The 13,701-nt window shown below is 37.0% G+C and overlaps 1 long non-coding RNA gene across 1 annotated transcript; it reads left to right on the top strand.

Moving 5' to 3' along the window:
* Positions 1-2,723: 2,723 nt before the first annotated feature.
* LOC114355945 (uncharacterized) lies at positions 2,724-4,027 on the top strand. Its single transcript, XR_003656146.1, has 2 exons — positions 2,724-2,761; positions 3,070-4,027. It is a non-coding gene; the product is annotated as an uncharacterized LOC114355945 (long non-coding RNA).
* The last annotated feature ends 9,674 nt before the right edge of the window (positions 4,028-13,701 follow it).

The following is a 13,701-nucleotide window of genomic DNA, read 5'->3' as shown; positions in this document are numbered from 1 at the left end:
CAACATAGTTACCATATTAGTGTGCTCTGTTTTAGAAAAAAATCAGTCAGTCACTATGGAGGTTTTCTGAAGAGTTGTTGTATTTGAAAATAAGAGTACAGAACTTTATTGCAGAAATGGACGATACAGTTATAACAATACACAACGTGAAACTTATCGATATTCCCTACAGCTATCGATTCCGATCAAGCCCTAGTAATTTCGAAAATACACCTCCCCTTGCCATCGGAATCTCGTAAACCATATTCAGCGAGTCTCATTGAGGAATGAGACAGAGTATACCCGTTTTTGTGTGTTAGAGCGAGACGGAAACAAAACAGGATGATGTACGCTTTTATGAACACTATAATGGGTTAAATTGGTCCTTTAATAAGCATCGGGCGATGTCATAAAGCGACGAATAAAACTGTCGGTTTGAACGCAATTGTTTACTGCGGTGTTACTTCGCTCGCGAGCGGCCAGGACACATAGAGCTTTGGTGTACAACACTAGGTTTTGACTATGACTTTGCCTGTGATGAAAAAGCTAAAATTATCCGATTTTCTTTATCGTCAGTAGTACACTCAAACTCAAGTCATGAGAAATAGACACAATATTCCAAGATTTGTGTCGGATTCAATTCTGAAAGTTAATTCCATTCGTCCATTCTAACTCGACAACAAATTACTTCTACGGGCAATAGTAGCGACTCTACATCAATAAGGCCGCTTGTACACTTCCGTTTTTTTACCGGACTACGGCCTTAGATTAATAAAACCTAGATAGATAGTCAGTGCACGAAAGGTGAGGCAGATTTTAGTAAGCCAGAATGGCTTACTCGTAAACGTCACATGAACTGTCAAAGTGAAAAATTGGTAAACACGTCCGACGACTTTTAATTAATTAAGACGGTTTGTGCTGTGAAAGGGTGTCTAAATACATCAGAAAAACTAAAGAAAGTGACCAGTGTTACATTTCATAAGTAAGTTCTACGATTCGACGCGTATTTTGCTTGAATTTGGCTTTCAAAAATTAAATACGGGAATGATACCAGTAACAAGAAAATTTATTTCCCAATTGTTCGCCGTACAAATACACTTCCTCTTTTATGAAATCGAGACTTTTCAGTCGATTTATCTTATTGTAATTAGGTAGGTACTTTGAATTCAATAAATAAGTAAGTACATGATGCGTTTTGTTTTTGTTACTTATAAAATAATTAAAAACGTATTAAAAATTTCCCTACTTTCGGGAAAATCGCCTTCACTGTCTACACTCCCCAACAAAATTGACACTAATGACATAAGATTTTTGCCTCACTCTTGACGAAGCGTTTGTATGAAGACTATCCATCTAGGTTTTATTAATCTAAGACTACGGCCCTATTTTTGTGCATAATTTAGCGGGGTTGTATGGTTTATTGAACGTGTGCATTCATCGGACAAAGGTCCGGCGAGAAAATAGACAGCAAACAAAGGATATCCGTTTTTTGACGGTCCGTCGTCCGGTGAAAAAACGGATGTCTACAAACGGCCTAACGGTATGGGTACAAGTACGACGTGAAAAATGTTTCGACCAAAAAGAATGGAACTGACGTTAAACCAACAGGTTTGCAAAGTTCATCTAAAAATCGGCTTTTTAATTTTTTACTGCCACTGTTTTACATTTTCAAAATTTCGTACGCAGCGTGGAATATCGGTACGGCTAAGGCCACTGACAGATTGAATGATGTTGCCAGTGGCAAAAAATATGCAGAGAAATAGGAAAAATGAATAAAAGGGCTACAGATTTTTTAATTTATTTGTTGATTCTAGTAGAAATCTCTTCTGTGTTTATAGACAATAATTTCTTTCGTATAAAAGTTAGGGATCTTAGTAATTTTGTCGGCTGGCAGTAATAAAATAATGATGTGCCTAAGTTGATTCGGAATTCAACGACAATAAGTTTAGTGCACGTAAAGGGAATGGTCTTATTTATGGCCATATTGTGATCGTTTTGTTAAGTGGGAAGGTCAAAAGAGTTACTGTTTGTGTAAGGTTTGTTCTTTCAATCGGTAGTTAACTGAAGAATGCTTCCATAGAAACTTGTGACTTGTTATTAGGTAATCTACCCTTAATACGGACCCGCTGAAAATCGGTGTCGAGGCATGCCCCGATTAATGCTGAGCGGACCCCTATTTGACAACAGGGCACAATGTTTTTCTTTTTGTAATTTAACATATGTAAATGCTCTTTTTGTCAAATAATACATTTTTTATTTATTAATTTTTATAATTCCCTTTTCTAACACCATCCATACTTAAATGGAAAGGATTTTGAGAGTAGTTTCATGATGCGGGCTTTAGTCATCTTTGAAAGAAAGAAAAATCATTTATTTTGTTCAAACACAGTTTTATTTCGCTCCATCATCGCTAATCGCTGACGGAATTTATTGAACCAAAATGGCAACCCACTGTATGTCATGCTCTCCAGAACATTATGCTGGTATCCTATACGATTGTAAAAGTAATCCTTCAATAGTCCTACAATGCTACACTCTCACTCACTGAATGCTATTCACCCTTGGACGAATAAACCACTGGACGCGTAACGAGTGACGTTTTCGTCTTTACCCCGCTAGCACTTACCAAGGCTAAATTAGCCATGGTAAATGTTGTCAGGTTGTCACTTTGTCAGTATGACGCCAGCTCTCGAAGAGTAAAAATATCACGAAAAATGGGTAAATGCGCCGTACTTTATTGCAAAAATTATTCCTGTCACACAAGAAATGTTTCTTATCACGCGTAAGTAGGTACATTTTAAATCTATTATAGTAGCTATTTTTTCGTAAAATAAATAAAATTTGATATGTAAACAAAATATGATTACGTCATTTTAAAAAGTACTCATTGTACATGTAAATGCTTAAAACATGTAGCATATTTAATGTGGTTGGATTATAGGTTTCATTCATTCATTCACATCTCATTTTTTATGACGTAAAGGGCTTGAAAAATGTCGATAAGTTTATCGATATACCAAACAAACTGAAACTGAAATTATTCAAATTAATTTTAGATTTTGATAGATTTTTTTGTTTTGATAATTTTAGTCACATGAAACAAAAGATTATGAGATAGACATAGATGGAACATACAAAACAAGCACACCAGTAAATGTAAGTAATAATTACACCTTTTTTGAAATATGTTGTACATCAAAATACTGGTCAAATTTGAATAAAATATTTTTGATGTTGATTGATTTTTTGGCTTTATTTTAGTCACATGAAACAAAAGATGATGAGATCCACACAGATGGAACATACAATTTAAACTTTTCATTGCATCTAAATATTAATAATGTCATCACAAAAATACGCCAAATGACTACAATTATTATTTTTTATTTCATTAACAGGTTTTATTTTCGGTATGCAATACCGAGGTGGAACCTTTTAGATCTGTGTCATCCCCTCACGTTTAGTGAAATACCGGGGTGGTTGGAACTTGATTTGGTCCATCCTGTCATCAACTGTTTTTCAATGGGACGACTTCTGAACATCAGAGAGATCTTGACTGTCAAGATACGTGAATTAGGCCACTGAACTTTTCAAAACAAAACCAACACAGGTGAAATATCTGAGCATCTCCCTTGACAATAAATTGAACTGGGCAAGTCATATCGACAACATGCATAGTGCCTAGCAAACATAGCGGCCATGGGTTGTATGAGAACCACTCTATCGGCATCACTTGACTTCTTTCTGAATCTCAGACATTTAGACCTCATTATTCAGGAGGAAGCACAAGCACCCACTCTAAGACTTAAAGGAAACGATCTATGAAAGCAAAACAAGGAGACAGGATATTCCGCGATTCTGCACAAAACCCTAAAAGAAATACCCCTCATCAACAGTATAGGTACCCTGTGTACACATCTTCGACCAAAGATAATATCCAGCTTACAGCGGAAACGCGAAATTGCTCTGGAATCAATGAAGTTAGGATATACCGACGTCTTCAAAACTGAAATAAGTACTAGGAGGTCTTCTCGAATGACCTAAACATAAGAATATCAACAACATTAGATAAGAATTAAATATTCTCAGATAGTGCATCCGTACTGCAAGCGCTACAAAGCAATACATTGTCATAATGTTATCAAATTGTGTTTCATGAAATGTATAGAAATAGGCTATTGATGAAACTTTTGTCCGTGACGTGAGACAGATTATAACATTTGTTGAGACCAAAAGCTAGTTAGCAGTCGATCGTAACAGAATATTACTTGTTTATTGCTTTACGAATTTGATAATGATAACACAGCCAAAAAATATTTCACCTAGTTACCTACCTATATGAATAATTTGTAATATTATTTGTACCTATGATTTACCAATGGCATTATAATAAACACGATACAATAATTAATTATAGTCTATCAATTAAAGAAACTTTCAATATTAAATCAATCCATAATTCATTTATCTGGTTAGGTTCATTCATTCATTCATTCATTTACATAACTATCGATAAAAATTTACGATCTTTTCCCAGCACTAAATGTCATTATTTGACAATTGTCAAACCTCTCCCCCCGCAAAAAGTGGTTGATCGTGTTTCCTTATAAATCTTGTAGGTTTCGTGTCCAGTGGTTTATTCGTCCAAGTATTCACCCCAAACCTAACTTTGGCGGACATCAAAAACTAGTCGCTCGATAAACACCAAATAGCGACAGGGCAACAGTTTATAGAGAACGAACGGTCCATTTCGCAGCAATTATACCTTGTGTCTAGGGCATGAATATCGGAATCTCGGAATCTCGTAATCTCGGAATCTCGGACTGCGAGATCCGATATTTCAATTCCGATATTGAGCGACCCAATATCGTAATATCGGAATCAGATAAAAGTTTTAATTGAGGTTTTAAACAAAGCGTTTAAACGCGCCACAAAGCCCAAAGTACATGATTGGCAAAGACCAATGATTTTCTCCCATCCATCACTTTTTGTTCCACTGCAAATATTTTAATATCTTTACTATTTCTGAGGTTAATCGTCGAAAGAAAGAAGAAGAAGATCGAGGAAAGAGGTTAATCGTCGAATCCAACTCGGCTGGGCAGCGTTCGGGAAGCTTCGCGAACTTCTCACGTCCGAAATACCGCAGTGTCTCAAGTCAAAAGTATTTGACCAGTGTGTGTTGCCAGTGATGGTGTATGGCTCTGAGACGTGGTCGCTTACTATGGGCCTCATAAGAAGGCTCAAGGTCACCCAAAGAGCGATGGAGCGTGCTATGCTCGGAGTTTCCCTGCGTGATCGAATCAGAAATGAGGAGATCCGTAGGAGAACCAGAGTGACTGACATAGCCCGCAGAATCGCTAAAATCAAGTGGCAGTGGGCGGGGCACATAGCTCGAAGAGATGATGGCCGCTGGGGCAGAAAAGTTCTTGAGTGGCGACCACGAGCTGGAAGACGTAGCGTGGGCAGGCCTCCCACTAGGTGGACCGACGATCTGGTGAAGGTCGCGGGAAGTACCTGGATGCAAGCGGCGCAGGACCGGTCTTTGTGGAAATCCTTGGGGGAGGCCTTTGTCCAGCAGTGGACGTCTTTCGGCTGAAACGAACGAACGAACGAACGAACTATTCATGGTTAAATTAACTTGTTCAATCAATTTTACCATTTGCCATAGGTACGTGGTCAACAAAGAACTCAACTCCCTTTCAAACATTAATTTTACTAGACTATGGACCGTCAGTTCTGCGTACTATGTGTCCTGCCCATTGCCACTTCAGCTTGCTAATCCGTCGGGCTATGTCAGCGACCTTAGTTTACGGAGCTCCTCGTTTCTGATTAGATCTCGTAAAGAAACACCAAGATAATCCCTGTCCATAGCACGTTGTGCCCTATATTCAAAGGCCACGTTTTCGAGCCGTATATCATCAATGGTAACACACACTAATTGAAGACTTTCGTCTTCGTATTAGACGATTTACCTCTTTCTCTAAATTGCATCTAACTACCTAGCTGATCGTTTGTCCGAGATAGACATATTTACTTGTCAACAATCTCGAGAATCGAGCTCCTAACCGAAACTGGGTAAGGAGCAACATGGACATTCGACATAAGCTTCGTTTTTTCCATATTCATCCGAAAGCCTACCTGTTGGGAAACTCGATTAAGGTCTTCGAGCATTGTGATAAGGTCTTCCAACGGTTCTGCCTTAGTACGAAAAACAGACGGACGATGAGGCAGCAAGGTTCTGAAGTGGAGGCCACGTACCGGAAAGCGCGGCGTAATCAAATCAAAATTCGTTTATTCGTGGAACATAGGTAAATAACATATTACAGGTGTTAAAATTAAGTAGGACTCATAACCACAAGGTGGACCGACGAACTCATAAAAGTAGCAGGAAGGCGCACTGGATACAGGCCGCCACCAACCGGCCATTGTGAAAATCAGCATTGGAGCCTGTGTTCAGCAGTGGACGTCCTATGGCTGACATATGGCTGGCTAGTGGTTTTGTGAGTTGTACATCGATAATTAATCAAAGGAACAAATTACAAGCCTATTCAAGTTTTTTACCGCTATACAATTTTTGTAACACGTGATTTGAATGACTCTAAAATTTGTTCCACCAACATAAAACAGGGTAATATAATGAAGGAGTAAAAGTTTGTTTAATACCTGTGATTTTACAAAAACACTTTAATTATTTGCTAGTCCATATAGGCTCATTATCAGTAACCATTCATTATCAGGTGATCCGTCTGCTCGTGTGCCTCTTGTCACATAAAAAACCAAATGCAATGGATAGGATACCCATAACGTAAAAACGGTTTTAAAATACTTCAATTTTATGAAATGCTGTTTTGTACCAAATGACTAAAATTATTCTTTTATTTTAAACAATCCAGAATTCTTACGAATATAACCAAATATTAATTTTATAGCACATGAACTCAATTCCGATATTAATATCGGAATTCCGATATTGAGATCTAATATCGGAATCCAATATCGGAATTGAAAACCTTCCGATATTACATGCCCTACTTGTGTCAAATGCACCCGGCACGAGCTCCACTACCTTGTCCAACCACACTATTATCACCCTTAAATCTACTTCACTAAAGCCTATAATCTCGCGCACATCTCATCTCGAATGGAAATGATATAGCCGAGGCTATAAACGATTGGCATTGGAATAGAAGCCCTGAATCAACGGATTTAGATCGCATTTGCGGCAGTGCGTACATCAAAGCAGCGTGCTCTGTCGGAGTATGACGAACGCCACAATAATACGCTGATGTTCGAAAATGGCTGTTAAGTGGAAGCTGGGTGTGATTGTAGATTGGTATTAAAGTCCATTAATGTCTTGATTGATGATGAAGTCATCTTTCGTTTATAGAGTCGCATAAATATGAGTTTTTGCCACGTCCCCAATACCTAAGTTTTTGCCGAAATAAATAAAAATAAAAATAAATAAAATAAAATATGTTTATTTCGAAACAGGGTCCATATAGTGTTAGTAACAATGTTAGCTTAAAACTATGTTAGTATTAATTAATTAGATAATAGAAATTATTATTAATTATTATTATTAAAGACATTATTATTATTATTATTATTATTAAAATTATTATAATTAATTTTAGTGTCTTTGACGAGATGGACGCGAGTCCAGTGTTGCATAATAGCACTGTCTGCGTCCAGTCTCGCCGCGACCGCCATCAGGAGGCTGTTGGCGCTGCCCCGTACTCGCTGCATAAGGGGTAATTTTTTTCGAGCGATGGGTACTTTTTACGGTAGCAATATCAAGCTAAACATGGCATCTGTTAAAGTAGTAGTAGTAAGAAATAAAATGGGTGTTATTTGGCATAAAAACGGAAAGTCAGTGTTTTAACGTCTTCATTAAGACTTAAGAGTACCTAATTAAAGTCCATATCGCCCATTTGCGACGACACTGTGACATCTCGACATATACGATTTTTTGTTTTACCGAAATTCTGAACCGCGATCTTGCGTTCTTTTATCTCCAAAAACAGGGTATTTGTTACTCCAAAAACAACAATACTATGAGAGAAAGAGACAAAATATTACGTTATAGCGCTGGCTCGTTCGGCGATCTAGTTGGCTTCGACACTGTGACAGTTCAGTTGCCACCTGCGCTTTGAGATGTGAGGTGCTCTTCGTTTTTAAGAAAAACGTGACATCTCGAGGATACCGCGGTATTGATGACAAAGTTAAGTTTTTAAAATATTTTTATTTTATTCGACAATGTGGCACGTCATACTTATCACAGTGTTCTTCTAAAACAAAAAGCAAAGTAAAAGAGAAATTATTTATATGTCACGTTATTCTTGTAAGAAAATCGAAGTATCATCGGGACATCTTAACTAGTAACGTTGTAGATGATGAAAATTTTTCCTATATTGAAAATATGTTGTAGGTCATTTGTTGATGTTCTGTTATTGCAGAATACATGTTATTGAAATTGAATGGTATATCTACTTGTCACGTTGTATACGCTAAACAGTAATACTAAACTCCAGATATCATTACAGATGGGGACTAGCAATGCAAAAAAGCAAAGGTTAACATTTGTGGCGATGCACTGCCTGAAGGAATTCCACAACCTAATCCGACAACATGACTAACAGCGCTATGCGAGCGCTGTGAAAGTGTCTCTTTGAGCTACAATAACGTCGGAACTAATATGAGTAGATGTAGACTGATAAACATACATTCGTTTTGAAGAATAGTTCAAATACTAGAAATACAGTGCAAATAAAACATACTTATACGACTGTCTGTTTTTACAGACACAACAAGCAAAATATTTTATATTATCATACGATAGCCTTAGATTAGCTTAATCTAAGACGATAGCTAACAAAATTATCTATTAGTAGAAGTATGCTAGAATAGCAATGCGTTGGATGACCCCAGATATTTATTTATTTATGTAATTATTCAATGTTACTTAGCTGTATTGGCTATGTTTTGCTTTCTGCAAAAAAAGTATTTTAATGTTTTAATATAATTACAGATAATCAGCAATTGATGGAATTTTATCGCTTCTTGCCCAAATATACTTTGGCGGGCGCAACATTGTTTTGTATAATAACATTGCAATAGGTATAACTATTTCAGAAAAACTACGCCAATAAAATGGCTACATTATTTATAAATAGTGGTTGTTATTTTTCACTATTAATACATTATTTAAATAACTTTTATAAATTTAATTTTAAATAAGTATAAAAAATTAAAACACCCTAAAAGGTACCAAAATGTCGCTTTTTTGCCATTTTATGCGCCGGAGACGGCGATTTTTGCGTTGATAATTTTAGGATTAAATTGTCATAACTAGTCAGTTAAAAAACATCTATTTACTAACCTAGTAGGTACCTACAATTTTTTCTTCTGCATACATACATACTTAGTACAGTTTCTCTTACTGTGTTTTTTTTTTGTAGTAGTTTACGAGGTTTTACTTTTGAGAGTTTTTCGTTTATTTTGATAAGCATTAGTTTTTAGAATAAGAAAACTTAATGTGAGCTTAAATATTGTATGTATACAACTGTCTGTCTACTTAGATAATATTTTTATAAGTGCAATTTAACATGGCAAAGCGAAATATTCGCCTGTTCCAAAAATTACCTCATTTTTACTGATTGTAATGTTATTAAAATAAAATAAAAATTTTCAAGATCAACGTGTTATCTAAATAATGACTTATATAAATATTTTTTTTTACATCATCTTCAACGTGACAACTGAACTTACCATCTTCAAAATATTATTTTTTACTAGAACAACGTGATAAGTTGTCTCTTTTTTTTTCAATCGCTTTAATTTCACCAATTTAGACGCAAAGTTATGTCTTACTATAAATATTTAAATTCATTAATAGTTAATCTTTAAACATTTCATACACAATTAGGTAATCCTAACCTTCTTTTAAGAGTTATGGTCATTCAAAAGTTAAAAAGTCGATTTCTGTAAAACTACTGTTTTTGATATATCACAGTGTCGTCGCAAATGGACGATATGGACTATTCAAGAGTGCTAAAAGTTATTTGCCATGCCATGCCATAGAAGGTAGCCTGCACTATTTGTTGTTATAGTTCTAGAGATCGTTTCCTATGTAATTAAATTATGCCGCTTTAATATTTTATTTATTTTACTTGACAGTTTATGTGGTGATAACACGATATCTATCTATCTATCTTACGCTAGTATTCACAAACATTACTATGAGGTCTCACAGTGCGCGTGGACGAACAGGGTGACTCACGAACCAATTACAGAGCTCTTTTCAACGCTGTGCGTTCGATTTGCTGCTTCACTTATGCAAGCATCGTTTATGAATACGGGCGTCAGACTACACACAAACTTTTAGTAATTTATATTTTTATTCTGCAAGCGATAGTCTAATTTGAAAGAGCCCTAAGACTGTGTAGAGCCGTCGCCTTAACGCAATCCATCGCTGCCATTTACTTACAGCCAAACATGTAACGCTGCATTATAGAGCGAGCAATTTGGCTGCTAGAGTCTCCGGCCCTGAAATAGGCCGCGTCTAATGCCCACGGATTGTCACTCGCACGAGTATTATTGGACTATCTGAGACAGCACACTAGATATCCATCTATTTAACTAACTTATGTAGAGTCGTCGCCTTAACAATCCATCGCTGCGATTTACAGCCAAACATGTAACGCTGCATTATAGAGCGAGCAATTTGGCTGCTAGAGGCTCCGGATCCGAAATAGGCCGCGTCTAATGCCCACGGATTGTCACTCGCACGAGTATTGTTGGACCAACTGAGACAGCACACTATCAAATCAAATCAAATCAAATCAAATCAAATATATTTATTTTGCGAACATGGGTAAATGTAGGTATTACAAGTATTTTAGTATCTCCATCTTCCACCTTTTGGCATGCAAAATTATAAATTAAACTAGATATCTATCTTATGTAGAGTCGTCGCCTTAACAATCCATCGCTGCGATTTACAGCCAAACATGTAACGCTGCATTATAGAGCGAGCAATTTGGCTGCTAGAGGCTCCGGCTCCGAAATAGGCCGCGTCTAATGCCCACGGATTGTCACTCGCACGAGTATTATTGGACTATCTGAGACAGCACACTAGATATGTATCTATTTAACTAACTTATGTAGAGTCGTCGCCTTAACAATCCATCGCTGCGATTTACAGCCAAACATGTAACGCTGCATTATAGAGCGAGCAATTTTGCTGTTAGAGGCTCCGGCTCCGAAATAGGCTGCGTCTAATGCCCACGGATTGTCACTCGCACGAGTATTATTGGACCAACTAAGACAGTACACTAGATATCTATCTAACTATCTATCTTATGTAGAGTCGTCGCCTTAACAATCCGTCGCTCCGATTTACAGCCAAACATGTAACGCTACATTATAGAGCGAGCAATTTGGCTGCTAGAGGCTCCGGATCCGAAATAGGCCGCGTCTAATGCCCACGGATTGTCACTCGCACGAGTATTATTGGACCAACTGAGACAGCACACTAGATATCCATCTATTTAACTAACTTATGTAGAGTCGTCGCCTTAACAATCCATCGCTACGATTTGCAGTCTAACATGTAACGCTGCATTATAGAGCGAGCAATTTGGCTGCTAGAGTCTCCGGCTCCGAAATAGGCCGTATCTAATGCTCACGGATTGTCACTCGCACGAGTATTATTGGACCAACTAAGACAGCACACTAGATATCTAGATTTATTCGCCTTCCTGTAACCTTTATGAGGGCGTCTGTCCACCTTATAGGTGGACGTCACATGCTGCGCTTAAGGTATGTAGCTTTCACGAACCTTGCCGCCCAATTGCTTAGGTTTGTTCTACTAGCCGGTCAATCTGTAAATTATTGAGAGAAATCTATGTTCAACAAAGGACATCCTGTGGCTGAAACGCCATCTAAGAGTATATATTTATTCCAAGGCAAATACAACTTTTTTACAATAGACAGAAACTAACCTACCTGAACTAACAAAGAGCCTTATAAATATTTTTTTTCCCCGTTAAACGCCCCAATCATCCCACAATCTTAGATTAATAAAACCTAGATGGATAGTCTTCATACAAACGCTTCGTCAAGAGTGAGGCAAAAATCTTATGTCATTAGTGTCAATTTTGTTGGGGAGTGTAGACAGTGAAGGCGATTTTCCCGAAAGTAGGGAAATTTTTAATACGTTTTTAATTATTTTATAACTAACAAAAACAAAACGCATCATGTACTTAGTTATTTATTGAATTCAAAGTACCTACCTAATTACAATAAGATAAAACGACTTAAAAGACTCGATTTCATAAAAAAGGAAGTGTATTTGTACGGCGAACAATTGGGAAATAAATTTTCTTGTTACTGGTATCATTCCCGTATTTAATTTTTGAAAGCCAAATTCAAGCAAAATACACTTCGAATCGTAATACTTACTTATGAAATGTAACACTGGTCACTTTCTTTAGTTTTTCTGATGTATTTAGACACCCTTTCACAGCACAAACCGTCTTAATTAATTAAAAGTCGTCGGACGTGTTTACCAATTTTTCACTTTGACAGTTCATGTGACGTTTACGAGTAAGCCATTCTGGCTCACTAAAATCTGCCTCACCTTTCGTGCACTGACTATCTATCTAGGTTTTATTAATCTAAGCCCACAATGATCCCCGTAATAACACTCGACAAAGGTTAATTAGCCCCCTCCCTCACCCCATCCCCTCGGAAACAATTATAATAACCCCGTGGCTGCGCAAACTGGGGATGAAGGAATACGTAAATTCGCCGTGTTTGATCAGACGCTCGTGGCTCTATGGTTAACGGGACGAAACGTTGAATTGAAAGTGAAGCAACGCGCTGAGTGGACAGGTTTGGGATGGGTGGTCATTTAGTGTTTTTAAACTGGAAAAGGATAGTGCCAGGGTCTGGACCAAGTGTTGCCCAGAATTAACCTATAGTGCATTTTGTTCCTCTAGCCTATACTAATGTGTAAACTGAAGCGCACTGAATTCTATCCCTGGAGTTAAGAGAAAAAAAGAGTTTTGTTTTGAATTATTTACATACAAAATATCATCGATGTATACGTACTACGCATTAGATTTCGCGATTATGGCATTAAATAACACTCGCTATGTTGAACTTAACCATAATGCATCCGTACACGTTACTTTAGTGCGATTTAGACATTCTTTGTAAACGATCTAGCACTGTTTTAATTGTTTGGTAAGTTGAAAAAATTCATTATTTCCAAAATGAAGCAAGAAGTTTTAGTTTTCTATACTTGCAAAAAATCAATTTATTGGTGTATTACAATCGATTATTGAAGTTATTGTAAGCTAAAACTTCTTGCTCCATTTTGGAAATAATTAATTTTTGTCAAGTAACCAAACTACTGCAACAGCGCTTGATCGCTTATAAAGAATGTCGAAGTCGTACTAAAGTAAGGTGTACGGATGCAGTATGGTTAAGTTCAACGTAGCAAGTGTTATTGAATGCCACAATTGCGAAATCTTATGCGTAGTACGTATACATCGATGATATTTATATGTAAATAATTCAAAACAAAAATATTTTTTTCTCCTAACTCCAGGCATAGATTTCAGTGCGCTTCGGTTTACAAATTAGTATTGGCCTGAGGAACAAAATGCACTATCGTTTCATTCTGGGCAGCACTTGGTCCAACTTCCATACATGGAT

This window comes from Ostrinia furnacalis, unplaced genomic scaffold (genome assembly GCF_004193835.3).
Source record: "Ostrinia furnacalis isolate ACB-3 unplaced genomic scaffold, ASM419383v2 OfSCF2585, whole genome shotgun sequence".
NCBI classification, from domain to species: Eukaryota; Metazoa; Arthropoda; class Insecta; order Lepidoptera; family Crambidae; genus Ostrinia; species Ostrinia furnacalis.
The sequence above is the reverse complement of the archived record's forward strand: the minus strand, read 5'-3'. Positions and strand labels throughout refer to the sequence as shown.